We start from the raw sequence: 14,300 nt of genomic DNA on the forward strand, positions 1-14,300 counted from the left end.
TCAGCCCAGCTGCCTGGGAACTTTCATATGGAGAGGATTTAGTTGGAAAGTCTTGAATCTTATTGAGGGACCAGGGTATCCACAGGGACGTGAAATGAGTGAGACAGGATTAAGATTTTGGACAAAGGGAAGTACAAGAACATTCTTCTATCATAGGCAATGATGCGCTGGGAAGACAGAAAGCTCCAAGCGCAACCAGGGTGTGATAATGGGTGAGGCTGGCTCAGGAGTTAGAAAGACCTGGTTCAAACCTGACTCTGACCTTGGGACAGTTCCTTACCCTCTTTGAATCCTAGTTCCTTCATTTCTAAAACACTGCAATGCCTACTTGGGAGGCTCAAGATGAGGGAATAAGATAATATAAAAAAAGAGACCAGTGGTGTCTCTCAATGAAGCAAGTATCTGCTGAGAGTAGTTATAATAGGGGCACCTGGCTGGCTCAGTCAGTGGAGCATGCAACTCTTGATCTCAGGGTTGGTTTTAAGTCCAAGCCCCACGTTGGGTATAGAGATTACTTAAAAGTAAAATCTTAAAAAAAAAAAAAAAAAAAAAAAAAAAGGGTTGTGGGGCACCTGGGTGGCTCAGTCGGTTAATCGTCTGACTTCGGCTCATGTCATGATCTTGTGGTTCATGGGTTCGAGCCCCATGTCAGGCTCCTGACTCAGAGCCAAGAGCCTGCTTCAGATTCTGTGTCTCTCTCCCCTGCTCATGCTGTCTCTTTCTCTCAAAAATAAATAAATGTTAAAAAATTAACAACAACAACAAGAAGATGTAACTTTAAAATAAAGAGAAAGTTGTAATAATATAATAACCAAAACTCAGGGGTGGAGAGGGAATCAACAATAGATTGATCAACCAAACCCAGAGCAACTGCATAACAGAATGTTATATATCATTTTTAATTATGTTTTAAAGAATGTAATTAATGGGGTAATATCTACCATATAAAGTTATGTGACCAGAGCAAGATATAAGCACATATAAATATTATTTTTAAAAAGAAAGTACTTATATCAAAATGTTAACAGTAGTTGTTTGGACCAGGAAATTATCGATTTGGTTTTGTTTTTACCAAAAAATCATACAATTTTTTTCGTCATTTTCTTAGATTTCTGTGTGAGAGTGAATTACATTTACAGAACATAGGAATTAGAGATAATAAATGGTGGATGTTTTAATGCCACTGTGGTTGTTACCCTTATTAGTATATTGTTCTTGTTTGCTGTTCCTCAAATCCACCTCTGGCTTGGCCCCTGGGAAAATGGCAACAATCCAGTAGAACCCAAAAGTGTGTACCTAGAGGAATTAAAAGGATTTTTCTTCATTTAATTTGTGTGGTTTTGACTGGGTGTGCCTCATCCTGACAGGAAGTATGTGTCACTAGGAAAGAATTTAATTCTTTGTAGCATAAAGATGGTTGGTGAAGAGAGAGAAAACACCCGTGCGTGTTTCTCACAGATTCTGCTTGATCGTATCAGACCAACTCTCCAACATAGCTGATACCACTCAGCCAGGGACCGGCCTGCTGTGACTCAGTAGGGATGTGCTGTAGGGTCCTTCCAGAGAAGGCAGTCATTTAGCCGCCGGGCTCTAAACCTGGCTTTGTCCCTTGGAAGAGTCACCATCCGTCCCTGAGCCTCAGTTTCTCAACTATAAAAAAGCTTTTGTATCTGCCACACCTCTCCCCCTAAAAAAGTGGGTCCCTTTGGGACCATGTTTGGGCAGGGACCATTTTTCATTCCTAGTCCAGTGTCTGGGCTCAATTGATGTCTGTTGACTACGTGGCCACGTTGCTTTAAGTGACTTTTAAAATATCTTATCTAGTGTCGGCAATGAAATTTGTCAACAGGGCCCTCCAGGGTATATTTATTGTTTTATTTTTTGAAAAAAAAAATTTCAAACAAATAGGAAATGTTAAGATAAACCTGGATAGTGGTACATGAATGGACCTACATCATATCCATATTAATCTCTGATCCATGGTTTCCTCATCTGCAAAATGGTATCTACCTTATTGAGTTGTTTTCTGCCTTGAATGGCAAATGCTTAGCGCATTGTGTTCTCATTAAATGCTCATTTCTTTCCACAAAGGGAGTGAAAGTTCTCATTAGTTGATCTTTTAATTCTAATGCTAACATTGGACTTCTTGATTTAAAGGACCTGACCACAGTCATCCTAGCTGCATCCATAGTGCCTGTATTGTGTAGTGACACAGATTTTTCAATGGAGAATAAATTGGCTCCTGTTATGACAGACCATAACATTGACCTCAGACTATATCCTATCCAGTGTTGGAGGTCTGCCCATTCATTTACCAGATACCCACCATACGCTAGACATTGTACAGACACTGAAAATTCAGGGATGACAAAACAGAATCCCTGACCACAAAGAACTCATTGTCCAGGACAAGAGACAGAGGCGGAAACAAATATAATGCAGTGAATACTAGAGTCAGGGAAAGACTCTGATTGGACTCTTGATTTCGGCTCAGATCATGATCTCACAGTTTGTGATTTTGAGCCCTGTGTCTGGCTCTGTTCTTACATTGCAGAGCCTGCTTGGGATTCTCTCTCCCTCTCTCTCTGCCCCTTGCCACCCCTCTCTCTCTCTCCCAAAATAAATAAATAAACTTTTTTTAAAAAGTGCTTAAAAAAAAAGAGCCTCTCTGCTGAAAATAAAAAGACATCACTGTCGGGGCACCTGGATGGCTCAGTTGGTTAAACGTCAACTTTTGGTTTCACCTCAGCTCATGATCTCATGGTTCATGGGATCGAGACCCTTGTCAGGCTCCACACTGACAGTATAGAACCTGCTTGGAATTCTCTCTCTCCCCCTCTCTCTCTCTGTCCCTCCCCTGCTCCTGCATGTTTGTTCTCTCTCTCTCTCTCAAAATAAATAAATTTTAAAAAAAGGCATCACCTTGACAAAGAATAATCTCGTTTGTGTAGGAAATAAAGCTAAAATAAAGCTAAATCTGTGGATGAGACATACAGAAATGAACATAATGCAGAGCAAAAGTTCAGGAAGGGAACACACTGTTGTCAAAGTGTTTACTTGGAGGGAGAAGGTGATAAGGTGGCGAGAGGGATGGACTCTTGGTAGTCCATATATTTCTGTGTCATTTGAAGTTTTTCACATTGAGGATGAGTTGTATATTGCTTATGCTATAATAAGCAATATAATAAGCAAACCACGTGGTTTGCTCCCTCATCTGCCTCAGGTCCTTGTTCAAATGTTTCTTCCTAAATATCCTACTTTCAATTGCCACCTCACCGCCAGTAAAAACCCCCTCCTCTTTTCTGGCTTATTTGTCTTCATAGTGCTTCCCACAGTCCAACATTGTATATATTCCTCCCCGCCCCGCCCCCCCGCCTTTTTTTTAGTTGCTTAATGTCTCCCCCAGCTGGAATGTAAGCTCTGGGAGAGGCCAGATGGATAGCTGTTGTTTGCCCGGAACCCAGTGCCTCCCATACAGGCAGGTGCTCTGCAGACCAACTGCCTGAACCTATCTAGACAGCAGTGTGTTCCCAGCAATTATTTCTGAATGGAAGGATCACGGAACTTACCTTTTCTTCTTTCAGCTACTTGGTTTCTGAATGTTTGTAATGAGCTCATATTAATTTTATTACCTAAGAAAACAATAATTAATTAAATTAAATTAATTAAATAATTAATTAATTAAAAAAACCCCAAACAGTTACTTGAGAGGCAAGAAAAGGAGACTAGTAGAAGCCACACTGGGAGCAGAAAATGCCAGTGGCTGAGGAACATGAGAACGACCTCATGAGACACCTTGGCTGGGGGGGAGGGGGGAACAAAGTCCCTCCCTCACAGCTCTTGGGCTACCTTGTCCTTTCCAGACCCTGAGACAAATGCCTGGTTTTGAGCTCACTGGCTCACAAAGCATCTTCTACTCTATAGCTCCCCATTCCCCAAACAGCAGGGCCCAGAAACCTATCTTTGTCCTTCTATCCAACAAATGTTTTTATCTAGTTCTGACTTAGGTTTCAGCAATTCTTTGCTGAAGCAATTTGGCTTCTTGTTTTCCTTGGGAACCAGACTCCCTTTATGTAGAAGCCATAGAGAGAATGAAATCCACTACCTGATACTTTTCTATTCAGCTATTCAAACCACACCACAGATGGAGGCCCTGCGTGCCACACTGTCATGGTCAGAGATGGCATCTGAACTGGACACTTTGAATATGGCACATGTAAAGGTGAAAGCCGAGGGTTTTTTTTTCTTCATTCTTTTTTCCTTCTCAATTTTTTTTTCTTATTCTATTTCCAATCTAATGCCGTTGTCTTGAGTGAATCATTGTAGAGACAGCTGGGGCCTCATCTCCAGATGTCACTCCAGGAGCCATGGGGCGGGGGGTGGTTCTGTTGGCCCCAAAGTTAAGGGACTTGGGTTTTATTCATTGCTCTGTCACTAACTTGCTATATGATCTCAGTTAAAATCGTGTTCCCTCTCTGTGCCTCAGTTTCTTCATCTGCAAAGTAAGTGCTTTTAAAGGCTTTCTAAAGTCTCTGCCCAAATCAGTTTTTGTTAAACTGAGGATCAACAGTGACACCTTGTGGTGTCCCTTGAGCTTTGGTTTTTCTAGCCCAGGGACTGATGGCATTCATCCACAGAAGCCATGTTCCTGTCACCTCCCTCATCCCCACCCCACACTAAAGGCCTGTGCTTCTGTGGTGAAGTTTGAGACATGATGTGAATGGGAGGGTCTCAGCCCCAGGTGTCTTGTGGGCTGGAAGGGACCTGGGAACAGCAAACAGGGTAGGGCTGGAGATTTGGTGGTTTTGCAGGGCTCCCCCAAAGTTGTGAAATAATCAAACTCCAAATTGCTCTGTACTTTCATTTTTCCATTCATATGATGAAGTTGCCACTGAAACTGCTTTCAAACTCATGGTTAGTCTATTTATTCACTTACTTATTCATTTGTCAAATATTTAATGAGTGTCTTCTAAGCACCAAGTTCTGAGGACCTACCTGTGTTAATGATACAAATTTGAAAAGACACAATCCATAGCCTTGAAGGACATCGTTTTTGTCTGATGGAGAAGAGAGACAGAAAAACCTTCCATTACCATGCACTAGATAAGCCTTGAGGAAGACAGTGTGCACACAGAATGGTATGGGGGCTCAAGACAGACATCTACGTGAGCCTGGAAGCAATGTTTGACAGAGGATGGGACACTTAAATCTGGCTCTTACAGAATGGGTAGAAATTTGCCAGAGGAGCACTCCAGGAAGAAGGAACAGAGTGTATATGGACACAAAAACATCGTCTCTATGCCCTATCTGAAGATCAAAAACCAAAACTTTCTTGGCCAACCCAAGTGATTCCCTGTCTAGATAGATATCATTATATTTCTCAGCTCCCTGTTTTGGCCAAACTTTCCAAAAGAAAAAACTTTTTGTTCTGTCCTCACATACCTACATCCTATTGAAACTTCACCCAAACTTAGCTGCCACCCCTAAATGAATAGCCACTGTCACCATGACACCATATCCAAAGGACCCTTTTGTACTGTTGGCTTACTTTTTCTCTCAGCAGCCATTTGGCCATAGCATGGCACATTCCATGCTGAAGTTCACTGTCTGTTCCTTGCCTTCTCCCTCTCCCTTGTCAGTTCCTTCTACTGCATCCATCATGAGCTGTTAGTATTCCTAGGTGTTCAGTCCTGAACCTTTTTGTTTTCTACCTTGGGAATTTCATCCATTCCCATGGTTTTAAATATCATGTAGCAGCTTCTAAATTTGCCTAGTCACACATGACTCGTGAAAGCCAGACTTCTCAACTACTAGGGTCTCACCTTGTGGTATCTGAAGGTTGGGTGGCTTTCCTTGGCATTTTTCTTCTTTGTGTCTGCCTCCTGAAAATCCCCCGTGTAGTTAGGTGGTAAATCCATCTTTACTTTCTTCAAACTTATATGTTTAGTGGTGAGTACAGTGCCTAGTGGGTAACTCAAAAAGTATCTGTTGACTGAATGAAATACAAGTGAACACATTATTTCAAATAACAGAATAAACCTGTAGTTGTGATTTTTTTTTTTTATTTAAATATCCTTCAGGGGCACCTGGGTGGCTCAGTTGGTTAAGTGTCCAACATCGGCTCAGGCCGTGATCTCATGATTTGTAAGTTCGAGCCCCACATTACGCTCTCTGTTGTCAGTGCAGAGCCTGCTTCAGAAACTCTGTCCCCCTCTCTCTCTTCCCCTCCCCAACTCACTCTCGCTCTCACTTGCTCTCGCTCGCTCTCTCTCGCTCTCTCTCTCTCAAAAATAAATTAAAACATTAAAAAAAAATCTCTTTTCAATCCATTTCAAGCTCAGCCAGGTAAGCCTCACAGGGTGCAGATGCTCTATGCTTCAAAATGTGATCTAAGTTTGAATGGTTTCTTGATGCAAAATATCACTCTTTTCTAGGAATTGGTTCCCCCTCCACACACGCGCGTGCGCGCGCACACACACACACACACACACACACCACTGTCTACTCTCCTCTAATGGGAGATTTCCCCCATTAAATCACACTGACAATCTTGATCAGAATATTGTATTCTCTGTGATTATTCTGAGTTTACAAGCTTCTTTATCTGTGACCCTCAGGGCAGTTGACATTCTTTCAGGAAATACGGTAGCTGTAGCAGGCCATGTCCCAGCTTGCTGGGTATTCACATTCTGGGTGTTCTTTTTTTTTTTTTTTTTCACCAGCATACACAATTCCCAAGCGATCAGTACAGGAGCCAGAGGCAGAGCAGTCCAGACTATGGGAAAGAAAAAGCCATTCCTGGTCTGGCTTCTTGGCATCCTGGCAAAGAAAAGCTGTGGGCAGCACGCTCAGTTTAGAGAAATGAGGTAAATCCACCTTGAGATGAACTTGACGCTGAGAGCCTTTTCAGCATGAGGCCTCTGAGACACAGAGTGGTTCCCAGCAGCAAGGAGGAACTGAGAAACAGAACATCATCATCTCTTCTTTTGCTGAAAGAGCCTCAGGCAGGGGGAACTTTGGTCAACTGGGATGGAAGGTTGTTATTAAAATATACTTCCAGTCACTTAATTCAAGAAGCTTTGGGAATGTTTACAAATAAGTCAAAATAGTAAGGGCCAAGGAGCATTCATCTCTCTTATATCTCCACAGGGTGACCATGACCAAGTTAAACATGCCTGCTTTCTGAGATTGAGCCCTAGGTTCACCTATGATAAACTGTATGACTCGTGGACAAACTACTTAACTTCTCTGAGCCTTTATTTCCCCTTCTTTGAAATGGATGAAATAATGTCCCTACATGGTCACTATGAGAAGTAAATTAGACAATACCTGTTGAGTGTAGAGCACAGTGCTTAGGACATAATAGGAGATCAGTACAAATAAATTCTTTTCTATCCTCTGATACCTAAGCAGAGGAAAATGCCCTGGATATATTGATATTTTCCCAGGAGGATTTTCTTCTTGACTTGCCCAACCAAACATATGGGTGAGTAATCTAGCTGCCTAGATGAGGAATGACTCCCAGGCTTGGATTATGGTTACGGTTTCCAAATTTACCCACCTGGTCCCTTGCTGTTTGATCACCTTCATATCCCTGCATCTAATAGAGTGCCTGGCATATGATAAGTGCACGAAGTATTTGCTAACTGTAATTCAACTAGACCTGCACCGTCCAATATGGCAGTTGCTAGTCACGTGTAACTATCAAGCACTTGAAATGTGGCTAGTCTGAGTTGCTTGTTCTGTGACTATAAAATACACAACAGATTTTGAAGATTTAGTGCAAAAGAAGTAAAATATTTTATTAATAATTTTATAGTGCTTACATAAATGATTATATGTTGCATATGTTGAATTAAGTAAAATATGTTATTAATTTCTCCAGGGGCACCTGGATGGCTCAGTCGGTTAAGCGTCCGACTTTGGCTCAGGTCATAATCTCACGGTTCATGAGTTCGAGCCCTGCATCAGGCTCTGGGCTGACAGGTCAGAGCCTGAAGCCTGCTTCAGATTCTGTGTCTCCCTCTCTCTCTGCCCCTCCCCCGCTCACACTCTGTCTCCCTCTCTCTCAAAAATAAATAAACATAAAAAATACTTAAAAAAATAAAGTTAATTTCTGCTGATTCCTTTTACTTTTTAAAATGTGATTACTGGAATCTTCTAAATTATAAGTTTGGCTTATGTGTTGGATTTCTACGAGGCAGAGCTGAGCTAGACTATAGACTACTTACTGACTGAGAGATCATCGAATATATGCCAGACTTCGCTTTCTGTAAGATGTACAAGCTCTAGGGGTGCCTGGATGGCTCAGTCAGCAGAGTCCAACTTTAGCTCAGGTCATGATATCATAGTTTGTAAGTTCAACCCCCGCATCAGGCTCTGTGCTGACAGCTCAGAGCCTGGAGCCTGCTTAGGATTCTGTGTCTCCCTCTCTCTCTGCCCCTCCCCAGCTCACGCTCTGTCTCTCTTTCTCCCTCAAAAATAAATAAACATTAAAAAAAAAAAAAAAGATGTACAAGCTCCATGAGGCACTTTCCAATTCCATCATCTGTGATTTTATCAACTTTAAGCTACAGTTTAAGTATGAATACTTATTAAATTAAATTGCTATCATGCATTAAATTTGGATACATTGTCATTTAATATGTATGAAAATGTGTGGGAAGTGTGACAGTCCTCATTTTACAAATGAAGAAGAGAAGACATACACAAATTAAGAGACTTGGCTAAACTCGGCTGGCTAGAGCTAGACTAGACTCTTCCTCCTTCTCTGGTTCTTTGTGGGACTTTCCAATAGAAAACATGACTGAGAGTTAATGCAGGTGCTTGGGCTCAGTTGTTCCCAAGCGTGTATTTCCTTGTTCAGAGAAATCTTGTATCGTCAGCATCATTGTAAAGATGTATCTGAGTGACTCCTTGAAGATTGGAGAGGACACCCGGTGTCTGTCAGGTTTGGTAGATCATTGACACCCAGCAGTAAAGTGCGGGGAGGCGGGGAGGTGTCTGGGGAAAGATCAAGAGCTGCTGGAGGTTAATTGTTCACCAGCTTCAGAAGGTCCGGTTGGGAAGCAAGCTGGGGGAAGTGACACATTGACCAGTTCTGATTGAGATGCAGGAATGTGTCAGGGAGGCGCGGAAAGGTCAGTGGGAGCAGTGGGCACCTGAGACAGCTCCCATGGGCAAAATTCCTCTCCCAGAGACTGGACAGGAAGAGGGAATGTGTTCAGAAGCAGGGAAAGGGGCCTCTGGCCTCAACTGCTCTTATTTTGCCAGCTCCTACAGCCATTTCCAAGGTCTGCTGGAGAAAAAAAAGAATCACTGGGTCATGTTTGACTTTTTCAACTCCCCAAACTCCATTCAGTTTTGGAGAACTGGGACCAAGTAGGGAGGGGTAGAAAAACAAAGGTGAATAAATAAGATAATGCTCTTGCCTTGAAGCCAAACTGGAAAATGCAATCACTGGGCCTGAGGACTCCAGGACTGGGTTCAAGTGTTGGCTAGACCTGCAGGGTAATCCTGGGCAATTGAGTTCCCTCCGAGTCTCCGTTTTCACAGTTGGAGAAGAAAAGTAATAAAAGTGACCTCCAAGCATTGTCATAGTAATTACATGATAATGAGAAAGTTCCTACCTCCTAGTTCAATGGATGTTGAGCTGAGGAGTAGGAAAGACAATACTGTTGTTTAAAATGGTCCAATTCCCTTCCCTCTGTGATCTGGCCCCAGCTCAGCTCCCAGCTCCTGCCCACAACCCCCTCTGTCTCCCCCCTCCCCCTACTCATCCTTAGCAGCTTCTGATCTGTGACACTTTTAGATCCAACAACCTGGACCCTGAAGCTCAGTGTTTCATTCTTTAGTGTTTTCTGTGGACTTTCAATCAATCAAGGGAATTGATCCCTCAAAGACCTTCCTTCAGCCCAACCCACCGAAATACCCCTGTCCTCTCCTGGGGTTAGCCTTAGTCCACAGGGGCTGTGCTTGACCCCCACAGACATCACTTGACAAGGAGCACCTTGCATTTCTCTCAGTTCTTCTTAAAACATAAAACAAAGTTTGCTGGCTGGCTGCCCCATTTCTGTTATATAGACCAAGATTAAATTTCTCTTGCACTAGTTTGCAAAGCTAGATGCTGGACTGAAAAGTAATATACATTTTCTCTTGGCAGGGAATCACCCAAGTGGGAATTGCCTTGAAAAATCACTGTTTAACTGAGCTTTGGGGGGGGTGGGGGAGTATACACACATATATACATGCATGCCCTGGCCAGGTTGATAAACTGCTTCTCATTCATCAATAAGCTCCAGAAGTTAAAAATCAAGAGCCAGGAAAAGGGGGTTATGATATGACAACTTTAATGGTAACAGGATTGTCATGATTTTAAATTTTACATTTTAAATTTGATTCTGAGAGGGGGGGAGGCAAACCATAAGAGACTCTTAAATACAGAGAACAAACTGAGGGTGAATGAGGCGGTGGGGGAGAGGGGAAATGGGCGATGGGCATTGAGGAGGGCACTTGTTGGGATGAGCACTGGGTGTTGCATGTAAACCATGAACCATAGGAATCTAACCCCCAAACCAAGAGCACACTGTACACACTGTATGTTAGCCAATTTGACATTAAATTATATTTAAAAAAATAAAATACAATAAAAAAATTGATTCTGAATTCCAGGCAAAAATAGAAACATAATTGAGCAGAAACATAATTGAGCTTTTATTATCAGAAAGGAGGATCCTCTTGACCCTTCTTGGCAATAGTGAAAATACTATTACCTACCGTTTCCTCACTGAGCATTCATTATGTGCCAGGAATACATTTAGCACCTACAACAACCATGCAAATTAAGTTTTTCTCTTATGGTTGAGGAAATTCAGATTCACAGAGGTGATGACTTCTGTGAGTCTTCTCAGCTAGTAAGTGTTGGAGCCTGAATCGCTACCCAAGTATATCTGGCCCTAGCTCCCATACTGTTGTCCCAGCATATGACACACATGTCTTCGACAATGTTTTCATTGCAAAAAGACTACTTTGCATGGCTGTTTGACCTTCAAGTAGAAATTTCAAGACTTTGGGGTGTTTTTGGTGTCATGTTCAAAGCAGGAATGAATTGACTGATGGGAGGCTTAAAACTTTGGCCCCATCCCTCCCCTGCCTATATCTGTATCTGCATCTATATCTGTAAAACTAAACATACATGAGTGCACTGTGTTGGTGCAACTTCACAAGAATTGTGTGACTTAGAATCCTTATCAGTAACAGCACTCACATGAAAGAATTTAAATAAAGGGTGAGTGTAAAGAATGTGCTGTATCTGAGAGAATTTAAGGGCAAGAAGTGTGGCCGGGCTCCATAAGGGAAACTACAGGCAGAAGCTGGGAAATCAGAACACAGACAACTGGAGCTACTTCTCTAGGAGGTGTTATCTCTTAGCCTGGCTATCTCTCTGAACCTCCGTGTTAGGGTGACCTTCATTGTTTTCAAGTACAAGGACATCATTAGGGTTACTCTCCCAGCCTTTGATCAGTGAAATTAGGAAAAGAACCAGGCACCCAAACCTCAGCCCTTCCCCTCCCTTTCTTCTTTGAAAGCCCCCAGAAACCCCCCAGTCTCCCTTCCTTCATCTACCTGGCTATTTAGGGCTGCCTACAAAAAGTCTCTCTCACTGTGGGGTTCAGCAATGCCACACTAAGCTATGTCTGCAAAAAGCTGATGTATTGCTCTTCCTTTGTCCATCCTTCAGTTGGCTGTGAAGTGAGGCAAAGAAAGGGGAGACCACCTAGAGGGTCTTCTCAAACTCCACATGTAGTCAAACACAGGGCTAACCAGTCAGCGTCTCACCCCACTTCCCAGACCAAGAGTTAGCAGCACCTCTGTGTTCTTTGCCCAAGTGCCTCTGAGATTCTGACTGATCTAATTTGGGCCAGTCCGCCTTGGGTCCAGTCAGTCCTGCCAGGTTCCTGGAGTCACCAGGTACAAAGAGGGAGGAGAGTCACTGGAGGAAGAGTATCAGGTTGAGCAGAAGCCTCCAGGTTCCTATTAGAGGTGGGGATTGTCATCTCCTTTTCCACAACAGGAAATTGTACCTTAGGAGAGGACAGTCTCACAGCTGCTATCAGAGCTGAGATTCCTGCCCAGGTCTGATGGACTCTTGTGTTCTTAACCCAACACAGAGTAGTGAGGTCCCAGAAGCTGGCCTTGAGCTTGGTGTTCTCTAGTTGGCGTTAAAGACAATACCTGGCGCCATATGTAGATATTATCTCAACAGTAACATTGAGAGCAAGGCAGAGCTAAGATTTTACCTTCCTCTTTCCAGTGGCATCTCCTTTTCCTTTTTCTGGACTGGCCTAGAAATGTGGGGCTGCACAGACTGATAGAAAGCAGACTGTATCTCATGCACAAAGTCTCCACTTAGAAGCTATGTGTCACTCCACTTTAAGCTCTTTGATCATCATTCATTTCCTCATCTCTTTAACAAATACACATATTAGTATATAATGCATATGTGTATTATATGTTAATAAGACATACATATATGTAGCATATGAAACATCCCATTATATGTAACTATATAATATAGATGTTTACTATTGTATCAATAAATGTATTGGATATCTACCATATCTCAGGCACTATGCTAAATAATCAAAAATGCAACAAATCCTACTAGATGCTTAACTGCTCAAGTAAGAAATGCAAAGTAAAACTAACTCTGCTGAGATAATATTTTTCTGCTCTCAGATTGCCAAACATCCTCAAATGTTCTGCAACACATATGGGTGAGGCCAAGGGGAAACATTTACGCTGATACATTGTGGGTGGGAATATAAGTGGCACAACCCCATGCCAAAATTTGTTAAAATACAAACTCATACACTCTTTGGACCAGCAATTTGTTTCTGAAAAATTGTCCTTCAGATGTTCTCTCACACATAAAAAGTAACATATGCATATGATTGTTACCATTGCTGCCTTGTTGGTAATAGCAAAAGATTAGAAATGACTTCACTGGCTATCATGGTGGGCTTGGATCAGCCATAGGGTGAAACACGGAGTGTCAGTGACAGAAGATGAGGAAACTAAGTGCTGAAATGGAAAGTTGCCAAGACATGTTGGTTAAGTGGGAAAAGCAAAGTGTGGGATAGGGTGGAGAGTGTACAATTGTAATGCTCATGATGGCACAGTAATACAAATAATGTGGCCGTGTAGAGTAATACTAATTGTAGTATAGCAATACAAATAGGATTAGTAATGGTTAAATGCTAGTATGATAAAATAATGATAGTAATAGTAATTAGTATAGTGTGTGTGTGTTTGTGTGTGTAAAATCTTGTATAGGCATTTTAAGAACATCTCTGGAAAGATTTTTAAAACCAATATAAGGGTTTTGGGCTTTAAAAAATATATAAGTGCGGGCTACCTGGGTAGCTCAGTCGGTTAAGCGGCCGACTCTTGATTTTGACTCAGGTCACCATCTCACAGTTCATGAGTTCGAGCCCCACTCGAGGCACTGTCAGTGCAGAGCCTATTTGGGATTCACTCTCCCTCTCCTACTCTCTCTGTTCCTCTCCCACTGTGCTCTCTCTCTCTCTCTCAAAATAAATAAACTTAAAAATATATAAGTAGGAACCCAGGCAAATGAGAAAAGGGGTGAGAATAAAACTTTTCACTGAATATCTTTTGAGAACATTTGAACATCATGAATGTGTTACCCATTCAAAAATTGAAATAAATACACACAATTTAAAAATAACAGCAGTGCAGTGATGCTAAGCAAGAGGCCAGGGCACCACAGGAGCAGGTGACGGGGTACCTGACATTGGTCTGCAGAGGAAATCCCTGAGGAAGTAACATTTAAATTGAAACTTGATGGGCGCCTGGGTGGCGCAGTCGGTTAAGCGTCCGACTTCAGCCAGGTCACGATCTCGCGGTCCATGAGTTCGAGCCCCGCGTCAGGCTCTGGGCTGATGGCTCAGAGCCTGGAGCCTGTTTCCGATTCTCTGTCTCCCTCTCTCTCTGACCCTCCCCCGTTCATGCTCTGTCTCTCCCTGTCCCAAAAATAAATAAACGTTGAAAAAAAAAATTAAAAAAAAAAAAATTGAAACTTGATGGATAAATAGGCAAAGGGGCAAATGAGTGAATGAGGGCTGTCCAGGGAAAAGGATCCCGCATGCAATAACCCCCAGGAGGGAAAGAGCTTCATAGTCAAGGAACAGAAACTATCACGAGCAGCTGCAATGCAGACGCAAGGGGGTAGGGAGATGGGGAAGTGGTAGCTAAATACAAAGCGAGGGGCCAAAGTA

Source organism: Puma concolor, chromosome D1 (assembly GCF_028749965.1).
Source record: "Puma concolor isolate L17-30 chromosome D1, mPumCon1.1.hap2, whole genome shotgun sequence".
NCBI lineage: Eukaryota > Metazoa > Chordata > Mammalia > Carnivora > Felidae > Puma > Puma concolor.